The sequence below is a fragment of the Panthera pardus genome, unplaced genomic scaffold (assembly GCF_024362965.1).
Source record: "Panthera pardus isolate Hobbes unplaced genomic scaffold, ASM2436296v1 HiC_scaffold_15, whole genome shotgun sequence".
Classification (NCBI taxonomy): Eukaryota; Metazoa; Chordata; class Mammalia; order Carnivora; family Felidae; genus Panthera; species Panthera pardus.
In genome coordinates, this window is record NW_026526710.1 from 60,025,509 (window position 1) to 60,042,606 (window position 17,098).

General features: G+C 37.9%; 1 protein-coding gene across 2 annotated transcripts in view; it reads left to right on the forward strand.

The window, feature by feature from the left end:
- The first annotated feature begins 13,482 nt into the window (after positions 1-13,482).
- Positions 13,483-17,098, forward strand: part of LOC109275779 (urea transporter 2-like) — a 409,234-nt gene continuing 405,618 nt past the window's right edge. For both annotated transcript variants that reach the window (XM_019464172.2, XM_019464173.2), the window contains exon 1: positions 13,483-13,539. The gene's annotated coding sequence lies outside the window, so the exon portion shown is untranslated. The remainder of the gene's footprint in view (positions 13,540-17,098) is intronic.

Consider the following 17,098-nt stretch of genomic DNA (forward strand, 5'->3'; position numbering starts at 1 on the left):
CTAGTCTTATCCCCTTGGTGACCATGGGGGCTTTAGCCTCTGCCTATACCATACTTTCCTTTCCTTTTTGGTCCTTGGATTTTTTTTCATAATATTTAGTGCATTTATATATTTATTTTACAATAAATTTATTATATTCTATGTGTTTAGATTGGAGGAGGGTTTGTATTCTACATGAACTTTCCTCTATCATGAATGTACCCTTCATTTTCAGATAGGGAAACTGGACCCCAGAGAAGTGAGACCACTCACCCAAGCTACAATCTAATTATTGCCAACATGTAGATCAGGAAACACTTCTCTACATTAAATGTGTTGTATATATTCCCTTTGTGTCAAGATTCTTGATGTTTACAATGGAGCTTTCTCCATTGTAATGTCAAGTAATTGTCTTGTAATTGTAATTGTAATGTCAAAGTAATGTCTACTTTGCCTTTTTCAATTCATTATTATAGGAATTGACATTGCAAATAAATGTGAAAGTATTTTGAACATAAAAATTTTAACCTCTTATTGGTGTTATCATTTTTAATGTTTTATTGTGATGGAGATTTTAAGTTATGTCATATATACTTTCCTTGCTAAGAAGTTCTCATTTTTCCACTATAGAATTCCTTTTTTTTTATATATACCACTTTTGCCCTCAAAGTCATTTTGTTATTAAATAAAAGAAGACCTCCTGAATAGAAGGTGATTTACTAAGGTCAACTCAGAGAGAATAAAGAATAAATTTTATTTTCATACATTCAACAAACATTTGTTGAAAGTCAATGTACCATACACTTAAGCTTTGCCTAGAGTATAGTAAATAAATTACATTTTTAAAGGAAACAGTCTTTTTATTCTAGAATAATTTTAGACTTATAAAACAATGCAAAGCTAGAATTCCCATATGCCCATCCTTTTTGCCCCTACCTTAACATCTTATATCAGTATGGTATATTTATCTCAATTAGTGAACCAATATTGATACATTATTATGCTTTTATTCAGATTTCCTTGTTTTTTATCTTGTTTGCTTCTAGGATCCCACACAGGATACCACATTACATTTAGTTTTCATGTCTTCTTAGCCTCCTCTTGCCTGTGACAGAAGGTCACACTTCCATTTTTGGATATCCTTGACAGTTTTGAAGGCTAATGGTCAGTTATTTTGTAGAAAGTCCTTAAATTGGCATTTTCTAACATTTTTATCATGATTGCAGTGGGGTCATGTCTCTCTGGGGGGAAGACCACAGGGCTAATGTGGCATTCTCATCACTTCATATCAAGGGTACATGCTATCAAGATGAGATCATTTTTATGTTTGAGATAATGTTTGTAAGGTTTATCAACTAGAAAGTTCACTCTTTTTCCCTTGTCCATATTGTATGGAATCTCTTTGGAAGGAAGTCACTTTAATAAGCAGCATGCACTGAAAAGAGTGGGGAGTTATGTTTAACCTTCTTGAGAGCTGGTTATCCATATAAGTTATTTGGAACTGTTCTGCTTGGGATATTTGTCTATTGTCCCCCATTTATTTATTTAATCATTTACTTATGTCAGTATGTACTTGAAGGAGTTCAGGACATGTTACTTCAAAATATATCATTTTAGCATACTGATTTTTTTTTGAGCTGAAGGCATTGAGAAACAGCAGATACAGGAGAGTTCTCTTTCTCTTTTCTACTAAAACCAGGTTCTAAAATTTCGCATGAATAGATGGCCTCTTTGTATCAGCACAAGAAGAACATTCTTTTCACCAGAGACTGGAATCATTTCCAAAATAGACCTGTATGAACAAACCTACTAAAATAATCCTTATCTTCCATTAATTTCTCCCATATATTTCCTGGCCACTGTCCAAAGATTTACTGCCTCTATTCTAAATGTGTGTGTCTTGTCATATCCCCACAATTTATTGTTTTTTGTTTAAAAAAAAACCTATATAAGCTTTTGAGCTTAACAGTTTCTTTATTTTCCTTCTGAAGATTCCTGTGTACATGTAAAAATATTACATAAAATTTGTATCCTTCTTGCTGTTAATGTCTTATGTCAGTTTAACTCTTAAACCCCATCACAGAACATAAGAGAGTAGAAGGAAGTTTTTCCTCCCCTACAGACTCGTGAATACTTATTTTACTACTTTATTTATTTTGTTGTCCAAATTGTTCCAGCTTTGGCCACTGAATGCTTTTGCCTCTCTTTGTGTTCCTTTCACATTCTCACCATCTATTTGTGTCTGTGTATTTAAATTCTTCTTGGTGATGCAAGATTCTCTAAGCTTATCTTATATATTTCCTGTACCAGTCTCAGAATCAGCCATTTCTCCAAGGAGCCCTGGTTCCTTTTAGTAAGGAGATTATTAAATAAAAGGAAATGTTGCATTGAATCCAACATGACTAGACATTGTTTTCTTTATTTATCCCCATTTATAAAATATTTGGTACTTGTTCTCCTCTAAGCCTCATGGGAATGCTGAGAGCAGAGTGAATGGCCTCACAAAACCATTAGATTTCTTTGAAAGGGAAGACTTTAAAAATAGGAATATACACCTCTTAGAGGAAATTAGGAAACTCCTTTAAAGATAACAGAGAACTTCACTCTCAATTGCCAGTTGAGACCATACATCTCTTCTAAACATAGGTCTCATATTAATTTATCAGATGGAAATGCCTTAAATGCAGGAGCAAATTAACTTGGAAATATACTAAGTTTCAAGGAATAGGATCCATTTTCATTATTCAGAACCGAGACAGTACCTCAGCAGTTATTAATAAGCTGTTGTTGCTGTTGTTGCTGCTTTAAACAAAGAACCAAAAATGTTTATTATTGCAGTGTGTCTTTTTATGTGTGCCAAACCCCAAAGCCTAGTTTTATTTGTAAGGTTCCCCAACAGAGTGGTTGCTATAGATATAGGAAAAGCCCAAAGGGCAGCATGCTGAGCCTTTGGAAAAACAGTTGCATTTCCCAAAGCAAGGGATAGATATTGAGGCTTAAAGGGAGTTGATCCTTAGGATAAAGTCATAGCTAATGTAAGGGTTTCAGAATAAAATATAAGATTTCAGGGAAATCTAGGGACCAATTATGTGATGTTCAAAGGAAACTGTGAATATGAGTGAGCCTTAGTTTTTACCCTATGCTTAAGGCAAATATGTGCAAATCATTCTGCTTAGGGTTGGGGAATAAAAGACTATTTTTGTTTCTTTTTGTGATAATGATAATGAAGGAGAAGAATGAAGTGAAGATGAAAGCTGACATTCTAGGCACCTGAGTTTAAAATTGCTTCAGTTCAGTAATAACCACAGGGATGGAATTTGACTTTGGTTTGGTCCTCTTCAGAGAGGAAGGGACAAGATCCTATGTGAAGCATTTATCATGACCTTTTCTCTGAATCTGCCTCTGTTTTCTGAATTTCATGGTAAAGTTTGCTCATGTACCAACCTTCAAGATAGTCAATTAGTTTCTCAAATGGAGTTTTCCATCCTGGGAAGGCCAGGTGTACCAGCCCTCCTTATCTTCAATCAGCTCAAAGACAAAAATGTCTTATGAATATAAGATTTGTAAAAATTTAACCTTTCAGTAATGTGTAAAGAAAAAAAAAAGGAGGAAACAATGTGGCAGAGGGGAGACCAAGCAGAACCAGAGTGGCCACAGGAAGCATGATCTTCCAATAGTTCTCGCTGGGGCCCCTGAGATGGGTTGTCTGGCTACTTAATGATAAGCAAATTCTCCAATGGGAGAACAACCTGATCCTCACGTAACACTTGACCATTGAAGGAGAACGGGATGCTAATGAAGGCAGTCCAAGGGGAGGCACTTCAAAAGCAAATCTCCTAGATTTGCCAAACCCACTTTAGTGCTCAGTTGCTGATAAGGAATAAGGAAGGACTGAGTGAGCCAAGATAGCAAACACCTGAACACACATGTGTCCCCCATGTCAGCTGCCTTCTTTACCTTGACCACCTGAGAAGGATCCCAAATTCTTATTCAGAGTTGTCTCTTTGGTGACATTGGCTACTCTTCTCAAAACCATCATTTCAAGGCTCAGGAGGAACTGCAGGGTAAGGCATAGCTTTTTCTAATTTTGTGCCCTCTTACTAACATTTGGAAATTTGTTTCTACCTGTTCATGGAGGAAATTATTGGCTTCTAAGCTTCTTTTCCTTTTTCTCTCCATCCACCAAAAATCCTAACATTGTGTGTGTGTGTGTGTGTGTGTGTGTGTGTGTGTGTGTGTGTGTGTGTGTATGCACATACGATCATTTTCCCATTATTAAAAGATTTGAAGTGCTTGTTAGCCAATAGTATAGATGATTTGAAAGCCTTTTGAGGATAGGATCCTACTTTCAATGGCATGGAATGGTATAGCTGTTATTTCTCATAGAGCATCTCCCAATTAGTTTACTTTCAACCCCCCTCCACGCCTCTGACTCCAACCCAATTTAGATTACAGTGTTAAAAAGATCATCATAAAATGTAGCCTTGTACAAGGAGATGATCTAATTATTCAGCCTTGCCATACCAGCCTAATAAATTATGCTGTTTTGCCCGCAGTATTTCACCTGAGAGAATGAGTGTGTCAAACACTATAGCACATGAATTCTCCAGCCAGCTTGTGTAGGTGCCTGAGCAGTTGAGTATTTAGTGCCACGATCTGAAAGTTGGTTTTACAGAACTTGAAGAGTGAATGTTAATAACTCATTTTGGTTTTGGTTGGGGTTGAGAATATGCATTACCCTAAAGGGACTTGTATGCACATAGAATATCCTATATGTGATAATTGTTGTATATTTAATAATGTTCAAACAAAGGGCATGCTGTCACTTAATTATGTGTATATTATTCCATAGTGGTAATGACAAAACTAAAGGGAATCCCCCAAGAGTTCAAACAAGTTTTTTGAGATGGATGAATATTAGCCTCTTGAGGTTCCTTTTAGAACAAGAGGACATATTTACAGATCCATCTGTGCACGTAGGAGGAAGTTCCAAAATCTATTCCAACTATTCAGGCTCACAGAGCAGTTGTTAAATGGAATCCTACTAGTCTACCTGATGATTTGCTCCACCATTACCATAGTGTGATTACGGAGCTGAAGTGTGTGGCTCCCTGTTAACTGTGAAAGCTTCTGACTGGTCTAATGGAGGGTTGGGGTTTGTTGACTTTTGAGAATGTTGTATGGTGGGGTGTCTAGATTCTTTGTAAGTGTGGGTATAAAGGCAATGATGATAAGTATGTGTTCTTATTTTGTCTTATCAATAACATTCTTGAGAATAAAGTAGATATTGCAAATTTATTATGGCTAAAAATCTCAATGCTAATTGGCCTTACCTATAAAATAAATACTGTTAACAAATCATTGCCTTATATGCAGGTTAACTGGTTAATGTCAAAGGAAATTTTACTGGATATGTAAGCCTTGATTTTATATCAGCTAGCCAAATGTAATCAAAGCATTTTTGTGAATTAAAAGCAATTTCCAATTTTTAAACCTCTTTTTGTGGTTAAAAAAATCCCTTTTCAGGTAAGGTACCTACCAGTTGCTTGCCAGAATGAACCCCCTGCCTTACAGTCCATTATATAAATTTTGCATGAAGAGAGAATGCCATGAGGTGAGAAGGAATGGGAAGTAGGGTAGAGTTTGCTGAGGGGAGATACCTGTCTTTGGTAGTAGCTTTTTCAGCTCTGTTCAGAATACCTAGATAGAAGATGTAGGTGTTGAGGTATAGTTGTAGTGTTGACATGATATGGAACTAGTTGAGAACTGGAGCCTACCATTTGATGTTGAGCATGGGAACCACTGTCCCAAGAGCCTTTCCTCCAACATCCCAGCATCCTAGCAGCAGTCCAGCAGGCCTTTGACCTTCTCCCAGCAACACCAGTCAGGCAGCATAGAGGGCCAAAGATCAACATTACCATTCATCTGCTGATGGATGATGTCTTCAGATCAGCAGGCCAAAGGTGGGGTAGGTGTCATGTACATAGGTTGCATGAACTTTGGGCCAGTGAATGTAAAGGACAAGCTGGAATGTTCTTTTAGAGATAAAAGAACAATTACCTGACAAAGGATCTTTAGTGACTTCATGCAGTAAGTTCCAAATCATTTTATTACAGTTAACTCTAAATTATCTGGGGGTGGAAGGACCAGAAATAGCTGGACATCAGGATTTGTTGAACAGAATTATATACTGAGGACCACTGGGGGTTAAACCCAGAAGCAAGAAAAGGGTTATTGCCTTTCTGGTGCTTATGAGCCCTTGATAGAAAAAGAGATTGAGTAAATGCAACTCAAAGACATATGACTCAAGACTTCATGTGTGCATTGAAGCTAAAATCCCATCACTAGAAAATGAATTTGATGACTTTAGAGATCTTTTCAGTCTTTCACATATTAAAAACATGAAGATCCGGTGGAACATGGAACATGTCAGAGAGCAAGACCTTATAGAGAGGATTACTGGCTGGACCCCTTCTGGAATCCATCCATTCATTCTTTTATTTCACAGATGCAAAGTGAACACTTCACATACGTGAATCTCTGGGATCTCAACAAAGGGATCTGCTACAGAACCCCTCAGCTCCAGTGCAAGAAGACAGGAGCATGGAAAGAGAGAGGGACTTCCATAGGGAGAAGAGAATGGGAGGCAGAGCAGTAGTTCAGATCACAGATTCTGCTTTGGGATTCTGCTTGAAGCAGAAGGATCTCCAATAGAGCCTGAGATGGACACATGAAATGGAGAGGCTGGTGGGGATAGGCAGGCCATGGAAATAGACAAGTAGTGTGTACCTTTTCATCTGCATACAGGAGATAGTGGTCATTCAGAGCAGACTTAGTCTTTTTTTTTAATTTTTAAAGTTTGTTTATGTTGAGAGAGACAGTGTGAGTGGGAGAGGGGCAGAGAGAGAGGGAGAGAGAGAATTCCAAGCAGGCACCGTGCTGCCAGCACAGAGCCCTACTCAGGGCTTGAACTCATAAAACTACGAGATCATGACCTGAGCTAAAACTGAGAGTCATATGCTTAACCGACTGAGCCACCCAGGCACCCCCAAACTTGATTTTTATATTGAAATTTAGAAGATAATTTTTCTAAAAGACCAGATGGGGATGAGATCAAGTTTGACCTTACCTCCCAAATATTCTGTGTAGCTCTTGCGTAACTCAAGTTAGCCACTGAAGAACACACCTTCCTGAAAGGCTGCATGATATGAGGGTACTGGATTAGGAAAATACACACAGACACTTGCACACACTTAATTTGAAAAGGAGTTTGCCTTTATATGCCAAGGCTAACCTTAATATGCAATAAGTTGTAAACAATTGTATTACATTTCATTCCAGCTTGAAAATTCTATGATATTTATGCAGGCCTTTCTTGTTTATAATTCAGTGCCTATGGCAATTTACTTATTATTTCCTAGGGGATATTACTTTTCTTGACCTTGTATTTTTAAGGAAGGCCAAAATACTACACTTTAAAGACAAAAATCATCTGAGAAATTGAGCACCATAAGCAGCTGGTGTGCAGGTGCTGGTTCCAGGGGTTGTGTGACACAGGCCTTGTGAAGGGGGGTTGCACATACATTGAACTAAGGATACCCAGAGGATGCTGAGTGGATTCATTATCAGATCAATAATCTGCAAACTGTGAATATGCAGGAAACCAGAGTCTGTTGGCTTTTCAATTCATTGTGAAAATAAGGGTCTTTACATGGACTCTGAGAGCGTTCTGGTCCAGTGAGCCAATAATTCCCATCATATCATAGAAAATGTATCACCCCTATAGGCTGCAGAATGCCTGGGGGATGCTCTTCAGTAATCAAGTGTCTTGCATAGTAGATTTTGCATTAACTTTATAGTCTGCCCTGGGACCTAATTGGTAAATAACATACAGTTAGGTACATTTTACCTATGTTTGAGTAGAGCTGAACTGAATGCACTGGAGAAAATGGTTAGGCTTTACAAAGTGTTTCATGTAGACTTAGGCAGGGGTGAGGTAGAATATAGTCACTCTGGTCATGTAGTATTTTCTGATGTGAATATTTCTAGACTCTTCCTGGAAGAAAGACAATAGTAAGAGAAGGAGGCATGAAGGAGAGAAAAGGAAAGGAGGAGGGAGGGAAGGGAACAGAAGGGAATGGAAGGGGAAGAATGGAAGGAAAACCTGATGGTATGTGTGTGTACTGGGGGAGGGAGAGGGGGGGACAGTGCGGGGGGAGTTGAAAGTCCTAGGTTGGATTCAGCATATTTCATTGGGTTACTAACAACAGCTCGAGCAGCAGTCTTCAAACAATAAAGAGAAAAAAAGTGTTTTTAAAAAGTTAACTCCGCTAAATGTAAATATGAACAGAGTTGGAACTAGAACATGGAGCGATCATAGAGACATAAGAGAATCTCATGTTCTGTGATAGAAATTATTCTAGGTCAGTTGGAAATACCTCTAGTATTAACAGCTATACCTCTAGAACAACAGCTATAAGCTGATGGCATGTCCTCCTACTGTGCCAATAACTGATTAGTGGCAACCATGCCCAGTGCTCCTGATCCAATATTCTGGGCATCTCAGACAAATAAACCTGAGATTCCCAGAATATTTCCTTAACAGTAATTTTTGCAGAGCCCCTTATAATTTACAAGGCATTTTACAGCAATTACCACAGTTAATTCCCACAATAACCCTGTGAGTTTAAATATTAGACTTCTTATTTTACAGCCGAGGGAAGTGCTGCCCAGGAAGGTTAAGTCACTTTTCCCAAGGTCACTCAGGAGTCATCCATAAAACCAGAACCCAAAGCCAGATCTTTTGACTATCAATTGTCCTTCTATCTCATCCTCTCTGCCTTTATATTCATTGATCCCTCTGCAAACAGTTACTTTATAAGGTAGAAATGGAACTGCTTGGAGTATGTCCTTGACACAACCCCATGGGCACCTGTTCCTACAACCAACACAAAAACTTGGGCTTGAAGTCTAAAATTTCAATAAACTTTTTTAAAAGACAGAACAAAAATGTATGTTGCTTTTTCCCTCAGAAATTAATTCTTTTAGATATTTCTGACTTCTTTAATAATAAAATTTTGTCACCACAGTTAAGCTTAAAGATAACACCACATGAGTTGCTGAGTGTCAGGTCATCAAATGTGATCCTGCTTAGGGACATTCATTTTTGAGAGTCATAGATGAGGGGGGCGGGATTTGAAGGCAATGCAGGTAGACAACTGGTCCTGTGAAGGAAGCAGTAATGAGCACATAATCACCTGTGCTCTCAGAGGAACCGCAATCTATTGACAAATATACCTGCACATGTGGGCAGAGGGGAGAACACAAAGGTGGGGGAATTGAGAAAGCTTGTATCCTGTGTAGGGATCAGAGAGTGAGTTGGTTGATTAAACCAAAGGGCTCATCTTGGAGAGCAGTGCAGAGATCAAAATGCCAGACTGAGAACAGTAGAATGTCACAGATAGAGGAGTGAGAAAGGCATAATGAAAGTGTATTTAGGAAAGGAAGATCTGGTAGGAAAATAGAGAATCAATCTGACAGGAAAAGTTGGGGACCCAAGAGACCTATTACAAATATATGGCAGTATTCTGAAGAGAGAGAGTATGAGCATACCAATAAAAATACCAATAAAAGAAATACCAACAAAAGGCAATTATTATAATTATTATTTATACTTTGATTCCCAATAAGAAACATTTCCAGAACTCTCTCTGAATTGCTTTGAGGTGTTATTTCTTAAAATGGGCTCTAAGAAATACTAGTGCCTCTGCATATTAACAGGTGTTTAAAAAAAAAAACCTGAAAAAAAATGTACAGAATTTATGGGGAGAATGAGCTTTAAAATTTTATAGCAGGATTTATGAGACTTTTGTGTGCATAATGTATATCTTACATTCTGAAAAGATGATAGAGAATGCCACATTTCCCAAACACATTTGACTAATTAGGATCCTCCTTTCTTTCCCCAGCAAGCCATCTTCCAATATTTGTGGAAATACCTTGAATCAGAGATTAGTTTTGACTGGAAGTTTAACAAACAACAACAACAACACCTGGATTCTAGTTTACTTATAGACTAATGGTGTGACCTTGGACATCTATGGGCCTTGATTTCATCACTCATATTGCTATCCTAGTTTGGAGTTTAAGCAGATAAAAGGAGACTGTAGGACAAGAGTTGAAATAGTCATTCCTTGAACAACAGCTATAGCTGATGGCATGTCCTCCTACTGTGCCAATAACTGATTAGTGGCCACCATGCCCAGTGCTCCTGATCCAATTTGTTATAGTCCTGTAATAGCTCAGAAAATTATTTGCTAGAGACAAGGTGAAGCTTTGAGATTCTCCCTTAACTTAAAAAATTTAGGTATCTCACATGATTTTATAAGTGTGAATGTGCCAGAATGGTGTAGAAAAAGGACCCCCAGGGGGGTCAGGCATCTTCCTTCTCATCCCTGCCTGTCTCATCTCCTCAAGTACCCATGGAGGTAACCTCCAACTGTTGGCCCATATCTCATGGCTTTTTAAGCCCAGGGAAGGATGTTGCTAGGCTTTTACGCAAAGATCTAGGATCAGCCAAACAGAAACATCCAGGAGAGAATGAATATTTCAGACCCCCATTCTCTCAGCCTGTGCACAGATAAAAACAGCTTTATTGAAAGAAGTAACAGGGCCACCTGGGTGGCTCAGTTGGTAGAGTGTCCAACTCTTCAGTTTCAGCTCAGGTCATGATCTTAATAGTTCATGGGTTTGAGCCCTACATGGGGCTCTGTGCTGACAGTGAGGAGCCTGCTTGGGATTCTCTCTCTTCTTTTCTCTCTGCCCCTCCCCTACTCACGTTCTCTCACTCTCTCTCTCTCTCTCAAAATAAATAAATAAACTTAAAAGAAAAAGAAATAACAATCCAAGGGCAGTAACACCTTTGAAGAAAGAAAAGGGAAGCATTATCAAATACCTACTGTGTGTGAGTTAGTGAAGCAGGCATCTTGTAAGTTATCTAAGTGTAGCATGGTAAACCACAGATGGCTTTCCTTTCAGCTAGCCCTTGGTTTGAGTTTTAGCTCTGCCAACTAATACTTGTGTGCCTTTAACCAAATTATTTAAATTCCCTGAGCCTCATATTTCTCATCTGTAGTATGATACCTACTTTATGGAATTATATTGAGTATAAAGTGATAAAATACATGAAAAACAGTGCTCTGCATATAGTAATATTCAATAAATGTTAGTCTGTATTATTGCTATTAACTTATTACCAACTCAATTCCCAACACTCCCCAACACAAAGGAAAGAAACAGGCCTGATATGACAAAAATCTACATAGGAAATTTACTAAATGGAATTTTACTTTTGAGAATATTTTCCTTTTTTCCCCTCTGTCTGGGTTATGATTTCTCCTTTCAGATACTGTTTTTTAGAGCTTAGAAACACCAGAGAAAATCCATTTCACTTTTTCTCTAGAAGGAGTTTCCGCATCTTCCATCTAGTTTCAGAGCAGTGATGTTAACCTTTACCATGCTGCCAAATAGTCCATTTGTAAATAACACAGCCAAAATATTTTCCAAGTGCCCAGAGTACAAGTTGATGAAATGCTTATTGCTTTTCTCCTCCTTTTCAATTCCACAATCTCAACCAGGGGCTCTGTTCTCAGGACATTCTTCTTTAGCCTACAGAAAAGGTAACCAATCTTAGACAAAAAAAGGAAAATTGCACAAAGCCTAAGATGAAGAATAGAATAATTTGCAGGGGGCAGGGCATATATTTAATATCCCATATTATTTCAGACGGTGTTTTTGTATCTCTGGGAGAAGCTCTGACACTGAGAAGGCAAGGGCTGGAAATTGTCACTTTGATCCTATATCTCGCTATAATTCTGCCTTCTTTCTTTTTCCTTTGTCTGCTTCTTTCTTCTTACATTTTCTCTTCTCCTCCTTAGTCTTCCCTTCCTTCAGCACTCCCTCCTCTGCTTCCTTTTCTTTCTCCTTACAGTCATCATACTCACCATTGCTGACTTTTAACTTTTTTTTTTTTTTTTTGCCAAACATTGTGCTAAATGCTCATTATGCAGTATCTTCTTTAATCTTCTTTAATCTGCGTCACAAAAACATAATTTACAGAACAACACACTTTCTGGAGAAGAAAAAAAGATTGAAAGGCTTGTGCCCAAAGGCTACACAGTCTTCAATGACAATAGACCCTAGTGGAGTGGGTTGAATTAAGGTGTTCCAACCACCTCAATGGAAATGGCTTTTCCTACAACATAAAGAGGCAATATTAATGGAATTCATAGTTTCACCTTAATGCTAATGTATTTTGGGGCAAGTAGTGAATGTATTCAATTATGTATGCATGTGGATTTGATATATCCATTTTAAAATAAGCTTACTATTCTTTTAAATGACTCATTTTAATTGGGTCACATATTAGAATTCATTCTTATGTATAGTTCTATGATGGGGTTCTTCAATAATTATCTTGGGGTAAAAAGGGGGAAAGTGGAATGTGGTATTTATATATATATATATATTTGCAATCCAACATAGATCAAGCTTTTGCATATATATTATTTTAATTTTGTATAATGCACATGTCTGTATTGTTTGTGCAAACATACCACAATTATGGTATGGAATTAATTTGCACATTGCAAAAATCTATTGCAAGTCTATGTGATGTGAAGCATGACTGTATTATGGTTTTGAAGACTGTGTTAAAGTTTTGGAGCTAAACAGACCTAGATTTTAATCCAAGCCCTGCAGTTTTTCAACTCTGTAACCTTGAGCAAGTTTCTTAATCTGTATGAAGTTCATGAAATATCCTCTTTATGGTAAACATGGAGGTAATAATAGCCAATTTTCACAGCTATTGTCACATTTCAATGAGAAAATATACAGTCCTGGCAGACTGTACACATTCAACAGAAACTAGTCCTCTTTCTCCATCCAGATTTCTATTTGTTGTAATAACGTCCCTCCATCCGTATCTATACTCATATCAACCCATATCTGTCTATATAAGCTAACATTTTTCTTTGTATATGTGTGTTCATACACACCCATATTCATACCCACATGTGGAATCCTACTCATAAGAGCATATACATGTGCCATCCCAGTATATCTTCAATTTAAGATCAAACCTAAGGAGGTATGAAATACCCACATAAACTCACTTTAATCCATACAGCACTCTATAGAGCCTTGCTTACAAAGGAGTGAAAGCTGATCCCGTCCCTCTGCTCTGCCTTGGTAGCAATACCCATGGGTGCCACAGATGTATCCTAGCGCCATCTAGTGGGGAATCCCACTTTCTGCCCCACAGTGCCTCCTTGTGCTGGCTGCAACCATTGCTCCAACTCACCATTTTGCAGGCTGCCTCCATCATTCTAAAAAAATAACCATCCTAAATGAACTCTGCATTCTGTTTAGACTCTTTCCAGTTTTCTTCCTGGGTGTTTCTGGACATGAGTACATCCCACTGAAATATTTCCACCTCTATCTACAGACAAAGAAAAGGCTTGGAGCACCTCAATCTACTGTGCCAACAGGACATGAATGACCGTGAGTACATGAAACACTTCTAAGGCCATGTCTTTAGGCTCTAGAAGGAAAATTCTATATCTTATAATGGAAGCTTCCTGTATTCACTAAATATAGGAATACTTTATATATGTATAGTTCTTTCTTTATTTCAATAAGAACTTTGACTCACAAAGAGATACCACAGGCAAATTATTTCAAAGAAATGAGATGGTTTTGGTCTTCCTTTGGCTGTGAAGGAAGCCAAGTTGGCTATAGAAATTGTTATTGCTACACATAGATTAACCCATGGAATTCAATCCTCATTTCTTTTAGCTAGTGTATTCAACGCACGAAAATGATTAATAATAGTGAAGAAAAACCAGGCCAGAGCTGTATCTATATAGACAATTAATTTTGCAAGTTCCTTGACCCCTTCAGAATTTTAAAGGTGACTCATAAACATGGTAGTGGATGAGGTGAAGAGTAAATGCACTCATTCAAATCTTCTTGGTAGGTTAATTAAGCCAGAGAAACTAGTAAATCCTATTGAAACAGTCAAATCATTATCAATGTTCTGTTGAATTGATCAGTTAAGTTAATTATCCTTGTTCCAGTTGTCCATATAGCAACAAAGCATACGCAGTCTAGGGGAGAATTTCAACCTGTGGCCCCCACTTCGTCTTCCCTTCCTCCCATATTGCTCCAGATCTTTGCCCAGGGACCAACGACATTTGGGTTTGCCTGATTAATCTTTTCACAGCTTCATATCAGTTAGACCAATGTGGGCACTGAATATGTTACCTACATATTCAATAACAGTGGTAGAGAGCCTTCTCCCTAAGAGTCCCCTACCATCAGGATAAAAGAAAGGGTGTAAATAGAAAAAGAATAAAGAGTGACAGGGAAAGGCAAGATGAGTTTCACTGCTGGAACATATTTGGCCCATACTTTCTATTACTAAGTTAATAAGCCAAACCTTGTGGAAGGAGATAGGAATTCAGACAAGAGGTAAGTAGATTGTTTTACTCTCTGTATATGTGAATGAGGATTGTATGAATGTACGCAACCTGACTCATATCGTAAGACCATAACTCATTTAAAGGGTTGAGTTTGTTTTGGCAAAGGTTGAATGCCCAAGTTTGCCTTCCTGCTCCTTTGTTTGAGGGGCAAGTGACACTCATTCGAAGTATCTTGTAAGAAATCAGCATCTCAGTCTCTGGGCTGGGAAGATAGAGAAGGAGGAAATGAAAATGCCATGCTTTCATTATATTCCAAGTTACTTATTTGTAAAGAAGTTCTTCATCAACCAAATCTGTCTGTTTCTCCCATATATTGCCTCTCAGTTCTGCTGCCTTTGTTGTAATGTTACATTTTGTATCTAATATTTCTTGCTACTGTTTAGAAATCATTGTGACTACATTGGTCTTTATCGATAATTTTATGTAGCACAATCCATCACCATGTTGGATGTTGGGCCAGGGAGAAGGGCATTACTTTGTCTTTCACTTGGAGTTCAGACAGCTCTCTTGTATTGATTTCTTGGCTTGCATGTTCGTTAGATGATGATTTGCACTTTTCCTGTATTGTGTTTATCCAGATTATGTTTCAGATGCATCTACAACATATCATCATTAACAACAAACATTTATTGAACTCTTATGGGCTGTGGATCAGGCTCCAGGCTAGATACTAGGGATAATAAGAGGAATTTAATGCGATCCCTACCCTGGAGGATTTTATCATCTATTGGATCATGTTTGTTTAAGAAAAAAAAAAAAAAAAGATACCTAACAGCTTATGCCCACTGAGTGCTGGGGGCAATAAATGCTCTTTGAGTTCAGAGAAGGGAATGGTTGGTGATGGCTGGATGACGGGTCAGGAAAGGCTTTATGAATGAGATGAAATTTGAGTGGTTTCTTAACGGATAAGAGGATATTTTTTATGGGATACTGAATACAGGGAGTTTCTGAATACCACTATGCCAGGTTATATAAAAAAAAAAGTAGTGCCTGTTTCTTTAAACTACAATTGCCTCTTTAATTATTTATGAGCTTCAGACAGAGAATCAATATTCACCTGCTTTCCACACTGCTTTTTGCAGAGTTCTGTTGTTAATAGCTTTGCACACCTCATCATGCACACCAACAAAAAGCCAGCTAGTCTGTTAACTTTCTCATTAAGACTTCCCTGGCCTGGTTGCCAACTTTTAAGATTGTCTTTGCTCTGTCTAAAATTTGCCCTAGTTTCTCTCCTAGTGAAAGCTCCAATTAGAAGAATGTATATTCAGTGACTTCTTAAAGCAAAGTGAATTTTAAGGTAAGAGAATAAGAAAGAAAAAAATAACTGACTTTCCTGTGAATGTTGCCTCACTGAATCTTCAGGAGAATGCAGGTTTGACCCTGGAGAGGATATTAGTTCCCCAAGGGAAATATCCATTTATGAGAAGTTCCAGGGTTTTTTTCTCTGTAAGAGAGAGAGATGTTCAAATATTTTTGAGGATTGAAAACTTTGCTTATTACTTTTGTGGGACTTTACTGGTCCAGATAGATATTTACCTCAGCTTATTGACAGAAACCTTGGCAGGAGGACTGTCTGTGGCCAGCAGTATTAATATTCCAAGGACTAAACCCTGTGACTTTCTGAATGCCAGTTCTTTTTCCAGAACTCTCTCTGTGATTTTTCTTATGCTATTTTTTTTAAATCTCTCTGTTTTATAATTTATCTTGACTTTGGTGGAGTGAGAGGCAGGGAAGAAGTGAAATCCATATTTTTTTCTTTCTTTTCTTCATATAGTACATTTTAGAGGCACCTATTGTGTATATAGCATAAAGCATTGCACAGATCTCTGGGAGACTGCAGTCTACTTGTTGTGTTAAACATGTGAAAAGGGATTAGCATTTACATACTCTAAATGGGTCAAAAAATAAAAGAATGCATTTCTTTTTTTAAGTTTATTTATGTATTTTGAGAGAGAGTGTGCAAGCAGGGAAGGGGCAGAGAGAAGGAGAGACAGAATCTCAAGCAGGCTCCGTGTTGTCAGAGCAGAGCTGGAACACACAAACTGTGAGATTGTGACCTGAGCCCAGATCAAGAGTTGGACGCTCAACGGACTGAGTCACCCAGGCGCCCCTAAAAGAATATATTTCTTTTCTATACCTGTTTTCCTCAGTTCTACCCATAGTGATAGGAGGGATTTAAAATTTCCAATTAAAGGTGATTCAGTCTTTTTCATTTTAGAATAGTTTCTTAGGTATAATTGGGAGTAATTTAGACAAATATTCTGTGAATTTGAACTATATAAATGCTCTGTCAGGAATATTTCTCTTTTCACAAGAAGCACCTCTGTATCCCCTCCCAAGATGGTGAGATGCTTGCAGGGTAAGCTGACACACCCTCTGGGGTGGGGGGTGAGGTGGCCTTTCTTATATACAGTTCTCCCTACCTTCACCAGAGTGAGGTTGGTCTGGTCCCTGAGCACTTTGTGCTGGTAGCTTCCCACATGGAGAATCTCATCTGTTTTTTGTGGGTATTATGCTGTTGCTCACACCATCAAAATATATAATCATCAAATATATACGTGTTGGAGAGGTTTTTATCC